We start from the raw sequence: 14,200 nt of genomic DNA, 5'->3' as shown, positions 1-14,200 counted from the left end.
AAATTCAATGTTAGACTACATCAACAGATACTGTAATAACTGTTTAGATCATAATGTTACTGCAACAGATCACAAACACTGATGATGGTTAATTCACATGTTTCCCTCGCCCACAAAAATGTTCTGATCAAAATGGAGAGAAATGTAATTAATTGCACGATTCACTGAATGAAACTCTGAATTTGTAATGTAATCAGAACAACTGCTTTTTCAAGGAGCCCTTGTTAAATTTAATTGGGGGAGAAAATCCTCTTGTGTTCGAAAGAATGAAATCTAATTAAGCCTGGAATCGAAGAACTCTCCTCTACGCCAAAACAAATTTTGTTGATGACAAGTTGAGCAAAAAAAAAACAATTGAAAAGCTCCTCTCATAACAACTATAAGTATTAGGGAATGTCAGACAGGGCCCAACAACAACAAAAAGCTATGTTGTTAACAGTCGTTCAGAGATGACAGAAAGGTAACAGCGAAAAGAGTCAGTACTCACTGACAGGAAATGTCTTCAGCTCTGTGACATCACTGCTCTAACACCTGAGAGAGAGAAAGAGGACAAGAGCCACGTTAATCCATTTATACGTTGATATCTCTTCTGTATGACACCGTTCATTTCATCTGTTCTCCATGGAAAATACAATCTAAACGCTAACGACGACCAGTTTGGGCCCTGATGGGTGAATACCTCATTCGTTTCCAACATACGTCGATATCAAAGCTCTGTGCGCTGCTGTGGTCAACTGGCAGATCAAACAAAACAAAAGGACATGGCGTTTTGAGACGCAGCTAGGAGCTGGCCCAGAGCATAAGCAGAGCAGATCTAACACACACACACACACTCTCTCTCTGTCGCAGGCACCGCAGGCCTGCGAACACAAACACGCCACACAACACACACTCATCAATTTTTCCTGCTCAACCTGTTAGAATGAAAGCCAGACATTAGGGCTTTTGTTGCGAGGGAGGAGGATAATTTTACCTAAAAACACAAGACAGTTCTTGCTAAGAGGGAGAACCAGCCCTTCCCAGTGTTCTCACGCCCCTCAGCGCTACACTGTCTCAGATCTATCTGTCTTCCTGGAGCACAGAGGAGGGGAGAGGCAGAGAGGGAGCTTTCTCAGCCTGTGTGTATGAAAGGACATGGTGACCGTCTTGCCTGTGTGTCACGGCCGTGGCACTGTCTCTCTCACTGCAGCACCGCTAGTGGTGTCATGGTCACTCTGGTACACACATTCACCCTGACACTGGGCAAAACTCTATAGCACACAGACAGACACGGGCACAGAAACACACACACACACACACACGCACGCGCGCACCATTACGGCTGAAATCTCCACAGGAAGTAAACGGTATTAACTGGAGTGACGGTGTCCGTCTATAATAACGACGTGATTTAGCGATAATGACTCCTCGTCGTCATCCACAGGCCTGATCTGGTCGTCTGATCTCACACACACACACACACACACACACACACACACACACGTCACCTTGATTAAACATCTCTGTGGTGATAACACACCACGCCGGGCCGAGTGAGGGAATTCATCTGTGCGTCTTCATAAAGGCCTATTAGAGCCATGATTAAAGGATGTTCCCTCGGAGAGGGCGCGACGCTGAAATGATTCCCCCAGCCAAAGAGTGCTGTAATGAGAGTGGTGAGATTTGAAGCTATATACTTCACCCGTTTTTCGCCTGCCCTGGTATTTGAAATACACACCAACCTGACTACGGCTATGCTAGCTATTTGCTAAGACAATGGGTCTAGAACACTTTAGAGCCTTACGTAAGCTCTACTCAAACACAGTCATAAGCAATACAATGATAGCAAGCAGCATCTGACTAGGCCTAAACATTCTGTAAGCCTGCAGGCACAAAACAACAGGTCCACATAGAACAAGGCTTTTCAACTCCAGGCCTCCAGGGCAACAGCTGTGACGTGGCCCAGGAGGCTTGGAATTGAATAGTGCCTTTGGCGGAGGGAACCGTCACGATAAATCTAGTAATGTAGACTTAACTTCAGTGACGAGAAACCTTAGCAATGCCTTCATAAAGTGCCATTCGATGACAGACACGCTAAAAAGGTGTTTGTCTCCTTTTGCTCCCGGCTCATCTGTGATGTCGCAGGCCAGGGAGGGAGGGAGGGATGAAAGCGGAGGGCACTGACTGTGAACTGGCCGCAGACATTTTTCTGAAACCTCCGGAACAAAACAGGCAAGTCTTGACAATCTACCCACCACTGAGTCGTCACACAATCAGTTGCAGGAAACCGATCCCTAAATAGCAGTGATTCATCTCTTCATCGCATAAAGTCAGTACACAGAACACAAAGAGCCCCTCTCTCTCTCTCCCCCCTTCTCTCTTTCTGCTTAAAAATACTGCTTCTCCCAGCTTTCTTTTGCGTGTGATTTACTGGCAATGTTTAACTGTGGGGCAGTATCTTTTATCGTTACATGATCTGGAGCTGAAAGCTGACAAAATGGAATTTGTGGCGAGACGTGAGTGTCTGTTCTGTGGAGAGACGAGGGAGAGGGGAGGGAGAAGAATCTGTGCACAGAAATGTTTGCCTAAGTGCAATTCAGATCCTCTCTCTCGGCTTATTCAGAAGAGCCTCTCTGTGTGTTCTATTCCATGAAATCCCTTCTTCCTAGACCTGATGGAGCAAGTCCCATTCCTGGGGAGTGGGTTATCCCACACAATGTAAAGCACAAGAACTGGCTGAAAAGCAACGAACATAAACACAATCCATTTGTGGGATTTAAGAGAGAGCACACCCTCGAGGGACTGTCATTATGTAACACAAACAGTGTGTGTGTGTGTGTGTGTGTGTGTGTGTGTGTGTGTGTGTGTGTGTGTGTGTGTACGCATTAGCTCATGGGCGTATGTGTGAGCGTATGGGTGAGCGTGAGCATGATGGTACTGTATGTGTGTGCCATTTATGATTCAGCCCTGTTACTGCTACTCCCAATGTGGCTAGGAGCCAATTCCTACAGTAGCATCATGATGAATCTGAGGGGAGCCTCTCTCCGTCTCCCTCCACTTAGCCTATGGGGCTATCATTCACCGGCTAATTGGACGGACCTGCCTCTGGCCTCAGCTTAACGGTCCAATGCAATCGTTTTTATCTCAACATCAAATCATTTCTGGGTAACAATTAAATAACTTACTGTGATTGTTTTAAATGAAAATGGTAAAAATAAATTTAAAATAGGTTCTTAGCAAAGAGCATTTTCTCATGCAAGAATTTTGCTAGAACTCTCTGGGAGTGGTCTGAGTGGGGAGCGGAAAACTGAAGAAAAATACATGTTTTTTATCTTTATTTAACTAGGCAAGTCAGTTAATAACAAATTCTTATTTACAATGGCGGCTTACCCTGGCAACGCTGGGCCAATTGTGCGCCGCCCTTAGGGACTCCCAATCACAGCCGGATGTGATAAAGCCAGGATCCGAACCAGGGACTGTAGTGACACCTCCTGCATTGAGATGCAGTGTCTTAGACCACTGCGCCACTGGGGAGCTCAGAGAGGTTTGGAACTCTCTTTCTTATTGGTCTATTAACTCATTTACCATATGGTGATGTCACCATGGAAGGCCAAAACTCCATCCCACCAAAACAGGCTGAAATGTATTTTTAAATAGCATTATCATACATTTTACAATTTCACAGTATTATTCCAACCGCATCGTGTAGAAATATATATAAAACCCAGGGAAATCAAAACGCTGACTGCACTGAGCCTTTAAGACACGTTGATGTAACGTTCACTACCGTGGGACTTCATTCATACAGGCTATACAATTGATACTTGGCTACACAAATGAACCATGAGAAGTAGGATGAAGTAGGATGAAGTAGCCTCTAGAGTAGTACACTGATCTGAGGTGAGCTTGGCACCCCTCCTTATTGGTTACAGTTACGATTCAGAGAAAGAAGTGCCTATGGGCAACTTGTATCCGGAGCGCACCACTGTCTGTCTGAGTGAGTGGATGAGAGGACGCAGCCGCTCCGACAGAGCAGAGCAGAGCTCCATGGCTCAGTGTCATCCCAACAGCCTTGACAATCTACCAAGACGACGCGTGAAGGTCACTCACAGCAGCCGCCAACGCAGCTGTCACGCCTTTCCCACCCACCGCCCTCTCTCTCTCCCGCCTGGCCGGCTCTGGGTCGACCAACAAACGACCAACCATTCATACCCTGCAATAATCCTCTCTCTGTACTCCCCCTATTAGTCTAGCTCAGCCTCAACATGGAACTCCATACTACAAGAGATAGTTTAAAATACAAGATAATCACCAAAGTTCATCTACAAGCTAACATTCAACCTACTATAAAGCACAGGGGGAAAGATGGGAGATGTCCATCTGTCTTGATTCCTGCATTACTGTGTTTCGGTGGCTAAAGTTTCCATTAAATGAATCGCCTGTCTCAATCAGTGAGTCAATAAAAGCCCAATCCTGTCAAACTCTGAGGGAGATGTGTGTGTGCGTGTGTATACATGTATATGTGTGCGTGTGTGTGTGCGCGCGCGCGTGTGTGCATGCGTGTATGTTTGGAGGGAGTGAAGAGCTCTGACAGGTGAGTGATTGAGTGCTTTCATTTCCCCCCAGTGTTGAGATTACACACACACACACACACACACACACACACACACACACACACACACACACACACACACACACACACACACACACGAGAGATGTTGTTTCCGCTTCTGGTCCATGCTTAAATTAGCTCTAAATATTTGGATTACACGCGGGAGCTCTCACAGAGGATTTAGCCTGCAGGCCAGGGGGATGTGTGGATGTTTCCATCTTTGAACAAACATAAGATACACACACACACACACACACAGGCAAACACAAGCACACCCGCACAAGTATACCCGCACACACAGGCACACACTAGTTCAAACCACAACACAACAACCACAAAACACCAATCCTACCAAGGCCCACAAGGCCGACTACCCTGCAACCCAATCCATTGATGTTATTATGTAGTCTAAGAGTTTCAGTTAGTAGAGGGTGGATACTAACTCCAGACACTGCTCCCATGCAGCCCTGTGAGCTAGTAGAGGTCAGTGCCCCCCAGCCTGAGATAAAGGCGTCTCCCCGTCCTCTCTCCGAGCGCCTGCTTGGGTAGAGGCGTCTCGCGTTACAGCTGTCTCTCAGTTTCATCGTTTAGAGAAAGGGACAATGCCACAAGGCAGGCAGCTAGCCTTTCATGGCGGCCAGGAATAACAACAGCCACTCTGGGGCAGACGGAGGAGAGGAGCGACGATTTCTCTGTTTCTCTGTTTCAACTCCCGCCAAATGGAGGCTAGAGGAGAGATCACCACAGCATGTGTCTAGGCTATCTGTGGAAGGGAATGAGGTCTGAGAGAAAATGGTGGCACATTTTCAACTTTCCATTTCCTTCTCACAGGCCTTTAATGAATGACTTGTTACATGTGGTTCCCTGCTTTTTCCTGCTTGTAGGCTAAGTGTCTTTTAGTTATTGCACAGCACACGCGTATGGGAAAAGACGGACGAATCCTGATGGAGAACAGATTGTAGAACATCAAATGAACAGATAGAATCCGTCCATTCTCGGAATAACTCCACGGTGCATCTGTACTAGTCACGCTAGTGTGGATTACTTGAATCCCCCTCTTCCCGAGGCGAAGTTCCTGTTCTGTCCTCCAGTTCTAAAAACAGCCAGTTAGCTTCGGGTCAAAGTAATGACTCATCCAATCAGGAGAATGTTTAGGCAGCAGCTCTGTTACAAGGTAGGTTGAGTCAAGCTGAAATCACCATGACATGCAAAGGCCTAATCTATATTGTAGGCTACATTTTACTAGATGAGTAAAAGTCAATATAGAAAGTTTAGCACTGGCGGACTTGCCATTAGGCAGAAGAGGCAATTGCTTCAGGCTTCACATCATCATCATCATCATCATCATTAAGGGGCCTCATGAGCTGGGTATAATAAAAAATAAACATTTTTTTTTATTTTTACAAATTTCCCCGCTTGAGGCACCCCTCACGCTGTGTCTCTTTAAGCTAGAGATATCTGTTTTTTTGCATGGGCTCTGTCCCAATCCACCGCATTCGCCAATGTCTGCCTTCCGCATCCGCGGTGGAAGGTGGCAGAGCTACAGCGGTGTTGGTCAGACAATGAAACATCCCAAAAATCTGTATTCTCATGAAAACATCTGAGGCATTCGAACGTTTTGGGCTACACACTAATATAGAAAGACTCTCACGAACACGATGGTGTTCTCTGTTTTGCGCTACGACCCCCAGAAGTGTCACGGGACTTGTAATGGAAGTGAATAGGGCATTTCCACGTCAAAGGTATACAGGTAATTCCACAGTAAAAAACACATTTTCAAAATCCTGTCCTGAGCTTCCTTTTATCTCTCGTATATAGGACAGACACTTCAAAACATGCTTCCTTTTGATTCTGTTTTGTTATGTATGAATCTGTTATTCAACGTGTTTCTATGGACTACTAGATGTAAGGCCAAATTCAATGTTTCATCAAATCATTTTGGTATAGATTTTGTGATACCTACAGGGGTCCTAGAATTCCAAATCAAATGGTATGACCATCTTAAAACAATTCCATATGTTAGCGTAGTAAGAAACCAGGCCCGCGCCCTGGGTATTGAACTCTTACCCTACTAGATCTGGAGCCTGCTGGTTTTCTGTTCTACCAGACAATCATTTCACACACCTGGTGTCCCAGGGCTAAATCAGTCCCTGATTAGAGGGGTACAATGAAAAAAAAGCAGTGGAACTGGCAACGGGGTCCAGTGTTGAGTTTGAGGGCTCTAGGGGGATACAATATGTATATCTTTAGTAAAAAGACAGGTGCTGCTGATAATACTGCCATCATCGTCAAGGCAGAGGACATGTACGTATAGCCCATGTATCTGATGCTGTCTGGCCAAAAAGAGTATGGCATGTCATACTCTTTTTGGCCAGACTGCATCTGATACATGGGTTACATATAGTAAGACAGAGGGGCGCCGTTTCACTCGCTCGGATGCTTTCTCCAGTGAAATAGTTTCATCCACTTGTGAATCGAAGGAAAGGTGGCGGGGTCACAGTGCACTGTTCGGACGCTGGAATAATTTGGATGAACGTGTGAAGACTGGCCCCCGCCTGGGGCCTCCAAATCACTAAGTACGCCCCTGAAGTTTAGTCCTATTATCTGTGAATCAGCTCTAGTACAATACAACTGACACATGCATCTGTCTGCTGCATGGCTGTAGCCTAGGCCTAAGATCTCTTTACTCCTGCCCTACTCATCCAAATGCAAGCAGGACTGTTTACAAAGAAGACCTTCCACTGTATGGTTACTGCTGACCAACACAAATTAGGCTATTTCATTGCTGAACAGATTCCTTTTTTTCCCCCATCCCTCTACATCCTTGTCAGTTCTTATGGCGCTCAGTTAAAATGTAATATTTAAAATTCTGGCTAGGTTGCAGCAGTCTGCCAGCACAGCTAAAATGAAAAGCCTTAGTGGCAGCAGTGACCAGATTTTAAATGCTGGACGATCAATAAATAAAAGGTTGATTGTTGAAGCGCAACCTCAGAGTGTGTGTGTGTGTGCCTGTGTGTGCGTGTTTCCTTTTAACAGCCACCCAGGGGCTACTCCATGCTCCTCAATCCTGCAACCAGCTGTCCTAGTATGATGAACAACATTGACCGTTCCCGGCACCACAACAATACAAAACCTTACACAATTCCCATTCCCACATCCAAAGATATTTCTATCCGCAATGCCAACAACACTTCAGAATTCCCAGCATGTGAGAGATACTGCAGATACGTGAATAGAGCATGCAGGCTGCAAACTATTTTAGTAGAGAATGTAAAAGGGTGATAAGCCAACCAAACAGGCTTAGGCTAGGCTATACTACGATTGGTATTTCCAACAGCGTCCCCATTATCACAGTAGGCAGGGACTCAATCACTGAAGCATTCCAGCCCCGGCACACACAGGCAATATGACAATCTCCCGTAGGGCAAAAAGAAATGGACGGCTCGCTGGTGAAGACCACTAATAGTGGATTGCTCCTTACGCATAGCTTAGGATATACCCTCCTTCAGATGATGTCATTCGAAAGCATCAACCTTGGACCCACTCTGAAGGACTCGTGTTAAGCAGAGCTGTGGTTTATCCGACTCTTTTGTCATAGGGTATCATGCCATACACGTTTAGCATGGCTACAGACAAGACAGAGCGGCTGGCGTTAAGCAGTAGGCCTAGCTAAGCTACTACTAGGCTATGAATGAAACCATGTTGTTTTGGGGGAAAAGGATAGTCTTCTGTAGCCTATACTTGGCTCAGTTCCTACGTCAGTTCCTACATCAGTTTGCATCTTAGATTGAAGTGTGCTCATTCGGGACAGAAGGCAGGAAACTGTAAGGCCTAATACTTGGCTACTGTAAGCAATAGCCTACAGCTGAAATTAAAGACAGGTTTTTGTCTCTGCCTCAAACACCCTCACAAATCAAGTCAATAATCCTGGTTTTCCCTTTGTGACTGTTTTGAGAAAACGGGCTGGATTTATGATACAGTACAAAGAAGGAAGAATGAATCGACAGACAGGCTTTATAGACTTTCTGCAGAGCTCAAGGACTTTGAAAATGAGGCGTTACTTGAGGGAGAAATCAACCTCTTCACCTTGCCAGTGGAACAACAAGCATCCTGACAGACAGACCATGGAAAAAATAACCTTGAGTTTCATCAAGGAAATTCTCACATTGAATGATAAATAGGAAGAAGCCCAGGGGACGGAAAACAAAAAGACCTAAGCAGCTAATCGCCTCCCTTTCTCCCAAACATGGCCTTCGGTATTTCAGAAACAAAGTGAACTTGGCGTGACCTGGTTGTACAAAAGGCATTTATGCTACTATCTGTGGAGTCTATGAAAGCACCAATAACACACGGATTATTTGTGCGTGTTAAACAAGCCAGACTGCTGTAAAACTGACATCTGCTTGTACCAGTAATGGTCCCCTTGACACAGTTACTTTCGGTTCATGTCACAAACTGAACCAGGCCACCGTAGATGCCCATGGTATGTTCTTGCATACTGCCGACATTCATCTTGCATACTACCACCATGTTTGTAAAGTGGATGTGTGGGCTATAACGTAGGCTAGGCTATGTAAAAACGTTACGTCAATACTATATCTCAACTTAATGTACAGCGTGACTAGAATAGCAAAGTGAAGGTGAAGTAGGTCATAGGAGCACTAACAAACCTGCCCTACAACTGCTGCCGCTAACTTATAGGCCTCGGTCAACAGTTGTGCTAATGAGTATAGACTACACATGCTGCAAGTAACATTTTCAGACATGACAGTTACCATGCACAGTAACAAAGGTTCAATAGCCAACAATAATAATCAGCGTTAGCCTAATTAAACATTTCGCATTTTAAGCCAATTCCTGCATCGCTACAGGGCCATCAATTTCACCACGCATCTTTATAAAAGCCTCTGTCTAGTTAGTACTTGACTTCGGAGAAGTCGTGTGTGAGAGAGCTTGAAGTAAACACAGGGATGGAGGACTCAGTGACAATCCAGCTTTAGGTAATTAGGCTCTGGTTGATTCATTTCACATAACACAAAACAGACTTACTTCTTCTTTCGAGATGAAAACTTCAAATGAGTGTGAACAACTCACAGCCAATACAATGCAGTTCACAGACTGTACCCAACTGTTCGTTCCCTTATCCCCAGATCTAAGATCTGTTTACAGAAGCTAATCAATCTCTGTGTAGGCCATACAAAACAACATAAACATGGAAACCAATGCCAGAAACAAACAATGTAGGCCTTCGTTTCTAGGGTTACAGTAATAAATGCTTCATTACAGTGTCTCACAAACAATGAAGGGAAACATTGAAACTAGCACAAGGAGGTGCAGTATAGGAATATAGCACGCTAATCAAATTCAGTGCACACTGCAATCAGAGAGAGCCATGGGGGCATTGCGTTTAAGATCAATTCAAAGAGTGGTAGCGTTGATAGCGACAAACTGTTTGATTGTTGACTGGATAACCATCCTCACCTCCTTTCAAAAAGACAAAAAAATGGTGGACACCAAAGCAGGCACGTTCCTCTAACATTATTAGCCCTAATTTCAATAGTACAGGATTAGACAGAATAGACTTGTGTGCATATGGGATTGTCTGTAGAAAAGCTGTCCAAGTTTTGTCCGTTTCAGCACCCCCAGACACAGGGGCTCCTAAACCTAATTTCTCCTAATCAGCTTAGTCAATAGCAACCATTTGGTGCAACGTTGGGTAGACATGCAAATAGGGCTTAAACATGCCTATCTTTAATTCCTGAATGTTCAAGTCAAGCGGAAGTCCTTTTTATCTCCTGGCAAAGAAAACAACATTCTGTGGGGGGGAAGAGAGAGAGCGGGGAGGCGAGGTGGGGGAGAGAGAGAGAGAAAGAAGGCAAGGGGGAGAGAGAGAGAAAGAAGGCAAGGGGGGAGAGAGAGAGAGAGAGAGAGAGAGAGAGAGAGAGAGAGAGAGAGAGAGAGAGAGAGAGAGAGAGAGAGAGAGAGAGAGAGAGAGAGAGAGAGACAGAGAGGGGGAGAGAGAGAGAGAGAGAGAGAGAGAGAGAGAGAGAAAGAAAGAGAGAAAGAGAGAGAGAGAGAGACAGAGAGGGGGGAGAGAGAGAGAGAGAGAGAGAGAGAGAGAGAGAGAGAGAGGTGGGGGACTACAGTTACATTGTTTTGCTTCTCTTGGCCAGGCATGGAGACATCCCTGATTTGAGTATGCTTGAGGTAGCACAGTTTGCTTCCATTTCAAACCAACATCACAAACAAGCCCTGACAGATTTGTTCTCTCTCACTCACATTATGGGGAAACACACAGCAACACAAGTATATTAGTGCTCCTCTGCCCTGTTCTGCTGTGTGTGTGTTCAGCTGCAGCACACACACACACACACACACACACACACACACACACACACACACACACACACACACACACACACACACACACACACACACACACACAAAAGAAGCTAACAATAGACGTTTGTAATAGCGGTGGAAAAATGGGAGAGACTGTTCCGTTTCAATTCACTGATACCACTAATGGCTTCTTAGCAGCTCCATGAAATCAAGCAGCTGTCATGTCCATGCATCAGCACAGGGAGAGGAGAGGAGCCATTCCCAGAAGGAAAAAGGCATTGCGCCTCCCTCAGCAAGGATGTTTGGCTAAACATCTGCTCCTGTGCACTTTAGCTTGCAGTAAATATCGAAACAAAGAGGGTGGGAGGTGAAATGATTAGATTTCCTATCACAAAGCATCATTGTTGTTGTTTTTTTGTTTTTTTTTACAACAACTGCTTGTGAGACGACAACTGAGATCCATTTTAAAGACTATCCCACAGGGATGTGGTGGATGGATGCTCACCAGAACAACTGATGATGAGAGTATAATCTCTAGTGTGACAGGAGAGTCTTTGATGATAAACTAAATGGTTTGTTACTTTGGGTAACCTACGTTTGGAATCTTTCCTCCACTATAACATCAACAAAACACACAAATGAACCCATGGCATGTTATAACATGGTAATAAAAAAACTCAAATTCAGCCTACTGTCATCACTACCTACTGTCTCTGTCACACCTCTGCCATCTTCTCAGAAATGAGCTTTTACAATGACGAGACGGTGGATAAAGACTAGGCAACATATTGTTCAATAGTGCATACCACTTATGGCATGACAATTAGGCCCAGACCTATAGTCACCTAAGGTGAACTTTGTGTTATTACCGGTAGATAAGCCAAGGCACATTATCTTTGCCTTTTATTTGTAAACAAGTGTCAACGACTCCCACATTGCAAAGGGGAGTAAGCAAACGAGAAAAGAGGGGAAAGGGGAAAAGTTGTCATTTGTATAAACATCCATAGCTGTTGATCAATGTCTAAACGTATTAGACTACTTGGCTATTAGTCCATTCAACAATATTTAAAAAAAAATGCAATAACAAAAAGTATGATGATATATCATGTTTATTCTAATCGATTATGATTAGCCTATTGCCTAATTCCAGCGGTTGAACGTTTAAAACACATAATGTGTGCTATTCATGTTATTGAATAAAAGTGGTGTGACAAATAACACCTTTATCAAAGTGTCATTGATAAACTAGAAAAAGTGCATGTAGAAAATACCTAACCAAGTCCAGTGAGAGAGAAAAAAAATCGAGGTTAAAAAAGGCAGTTTGCATGCCATCTCCACCTGTCACTACCGTATTAAAACACACCGTTTGTGTATTTTGAGATTTCAAAAACACGTATCCGATTATTTTTTTTGCAACACTGTATAATGTCACTGTAACATTGTAGCTTAACCCCACTCTTCTTCAAACGTTAACACCAAATTGTTACAACTCAAGCCTTTCCAACCACAGGCTAACGTTGGCTACATTTTCCTTAAACTTCACATGACGTCATCGTGTACATTTCTTTCCCGACTCTAGTTTAAACTTTCTCTGTGTAAAAACATGGACACGTTCCCTTCACGCGTGGGGTGCTTGGGGAATTTAAATCAACCAAGATGGCGAAAAGCTTGTTGTTTGGAAGGGCAAGAAAAATGGAGGATATTGTAATATACACAAAGGGATACATTTCAACAACTCGGCCAGGCAGCAGCTGCTTCTTGTTTTGAGGAAGCGACAAAAGATAGCTTCAGCCAGTTGTAAAAAGAGCCCGAAACTCGACAAAAAAAAAAAACATCAAACTGATTTTTACTAATAAGATATCTAATTTTACCTGGCGAACCATAACACAATCTGTTGTATAGTTAAATGAAGTATTTATGTTTATGCTTACTAATTATTTTATTTTCGCCTTGAAGAGCTATTAGCTGGCTCGGATTTTGCCCCGTCTGTAAACGGACAGCTAAATAGACCAAAGGTAGCTTGTGCTCCCTACCTTCATTGACTCCCACATCGTTCCTTTAAATGTGCACACACAAAAAATACTAGCCAACTTATGTACAACAGCGGGTAGAAACATCTTCCAAAAAAGTTTTCCTCAACTAAAATAAAACCGTTTTTATTTAAAAAAAATAAAAATAAAACAGTTCAATTAAAGCGCACGAGAGAGGACACAAAGACGATCCCGACTATCAGGTCACAACTAGCTTGATCTGAGCAACGACAAAAACACTCCCGTTTCATCCAGAAAACTACTTTGATGTAGCCTATTGTTTTACCATGCACTAAAGGCGCACATGCCGATTGCTTAGAATAACATTGTATCTATTTGATAAGTTTCTATCAATCTGCAGTTGACGATTGAGGGACACACGCAGTAAGCAAAGAAACTACAGCTCGCCTCGCGAAACAAATCAAGCCAGCTACATCGCTTGTTCTATGATATAACAGACCGTCTTCTTTACCCCCACCTTGAAATAAGAGGACACTTACCTTTAGTTTCGATACTAATACTTATTTCCAACGGGATTTTGTTTCAAGTAATACTTCGTGTAGCCTTCTAGTCTCTTTTCGATTTCGTTTTGAAAGAGGCCGGTAACAGATGATAAAGAAAGGAATTGGGCAGTAATTGAGTCTCGGTGTGAGTGAGTGTGTGTGTTAGTTACTAACAGCAGATTGAAGGAGACTCTTCTCAAGGTTTATTCAGCTCCACTTCAAGGAACCAATGTGACGTCAGCTTACATGCTGCCACAAAAGAAAACTTGTATTTGACATTAACAGAGATCAATGTTTGTTTTAATTAGGAAAACAATAGTACACTACGTTTAGACAGTTGAACTATGATTAGGGCTACACCATATGCTAATGTGACAGGGGGAAAAAAACAAGAACAAACAAAAGCATCTCTATTGAATTGATTCAAGGATGAGGAATCTTATTGGCTTGTTTTGTTTGTTAATTATTTTTTTTTAAAGTTTTGTAATTGATTATTCATCATCATTGATATTATTAATAGATGACCTGCATAATGCAAATCATGTATGGAATGACTGAAACTTCTCAAATTAGAATATTTACTTTCAGTGCATGTTCCATAGGCTAGAGATCAACTAGTCACATTAATGTGATTCCAAGTATCAGGGACATAAACATGTTGTCTATGGAAATGCAATAATAAAACATATTTTTCTGAACTGTGCATTGCTGTTTTAAAACGCATGCATGTGTGG

General features: G+C 43.5%; 1 protein-coding gene across 7 annotated transcripts in view; it reads right to left on the bottom strand.

Moving 5' to 3' along the window:
- The window catches only part of LOC123728154 (bromodomain adjacent to zinc finger domain protein 2B), a 52,107-nt gene extending 38,389 nt beyond the window's left edge, over positions 1–13,718 (bottom strand). The window contains exons 1-2 of one of the 7 annotated variants that reach the window (XM_045698862.1): positions 13,464–13,718; positions 488–531 (exon numbers count right to left, since the gene is read on the bottom strand). The gene's annotated coding sequence lies outside the window, so the exon portion shown is untranslated. Of the gene's footprint in view, positions 1–487; positions 532–679; positions 699–12,966; positions 13,413–13,463 lie in introns of those variants that run through there. The other 6 variants (XM_045698866.1, XM_045698868.1, XM_045698863.1 and 3 more) reach the window with 6 other exon arrangements.
- Between the last annotated feature and the right edge of the window lie 482 nt (positions 13,719–14,200).

This window comes from Salmo salar, chromosome ssa17 (genome assembly GCF_905237065.1).
Source record: "Salmo salar chromosome ssa17, Ssal_v3.1, whole genome shotgun sequence".
Lineage (NCBI taxonomy): Eukaryota > Metazoa > Chordata > Actinopteri > Salmoniformes > Salmonidae > Salmo > Salmo salar.
This window is presented reverse-complemented; position numbering and strand designations above follow the sequence as displayed.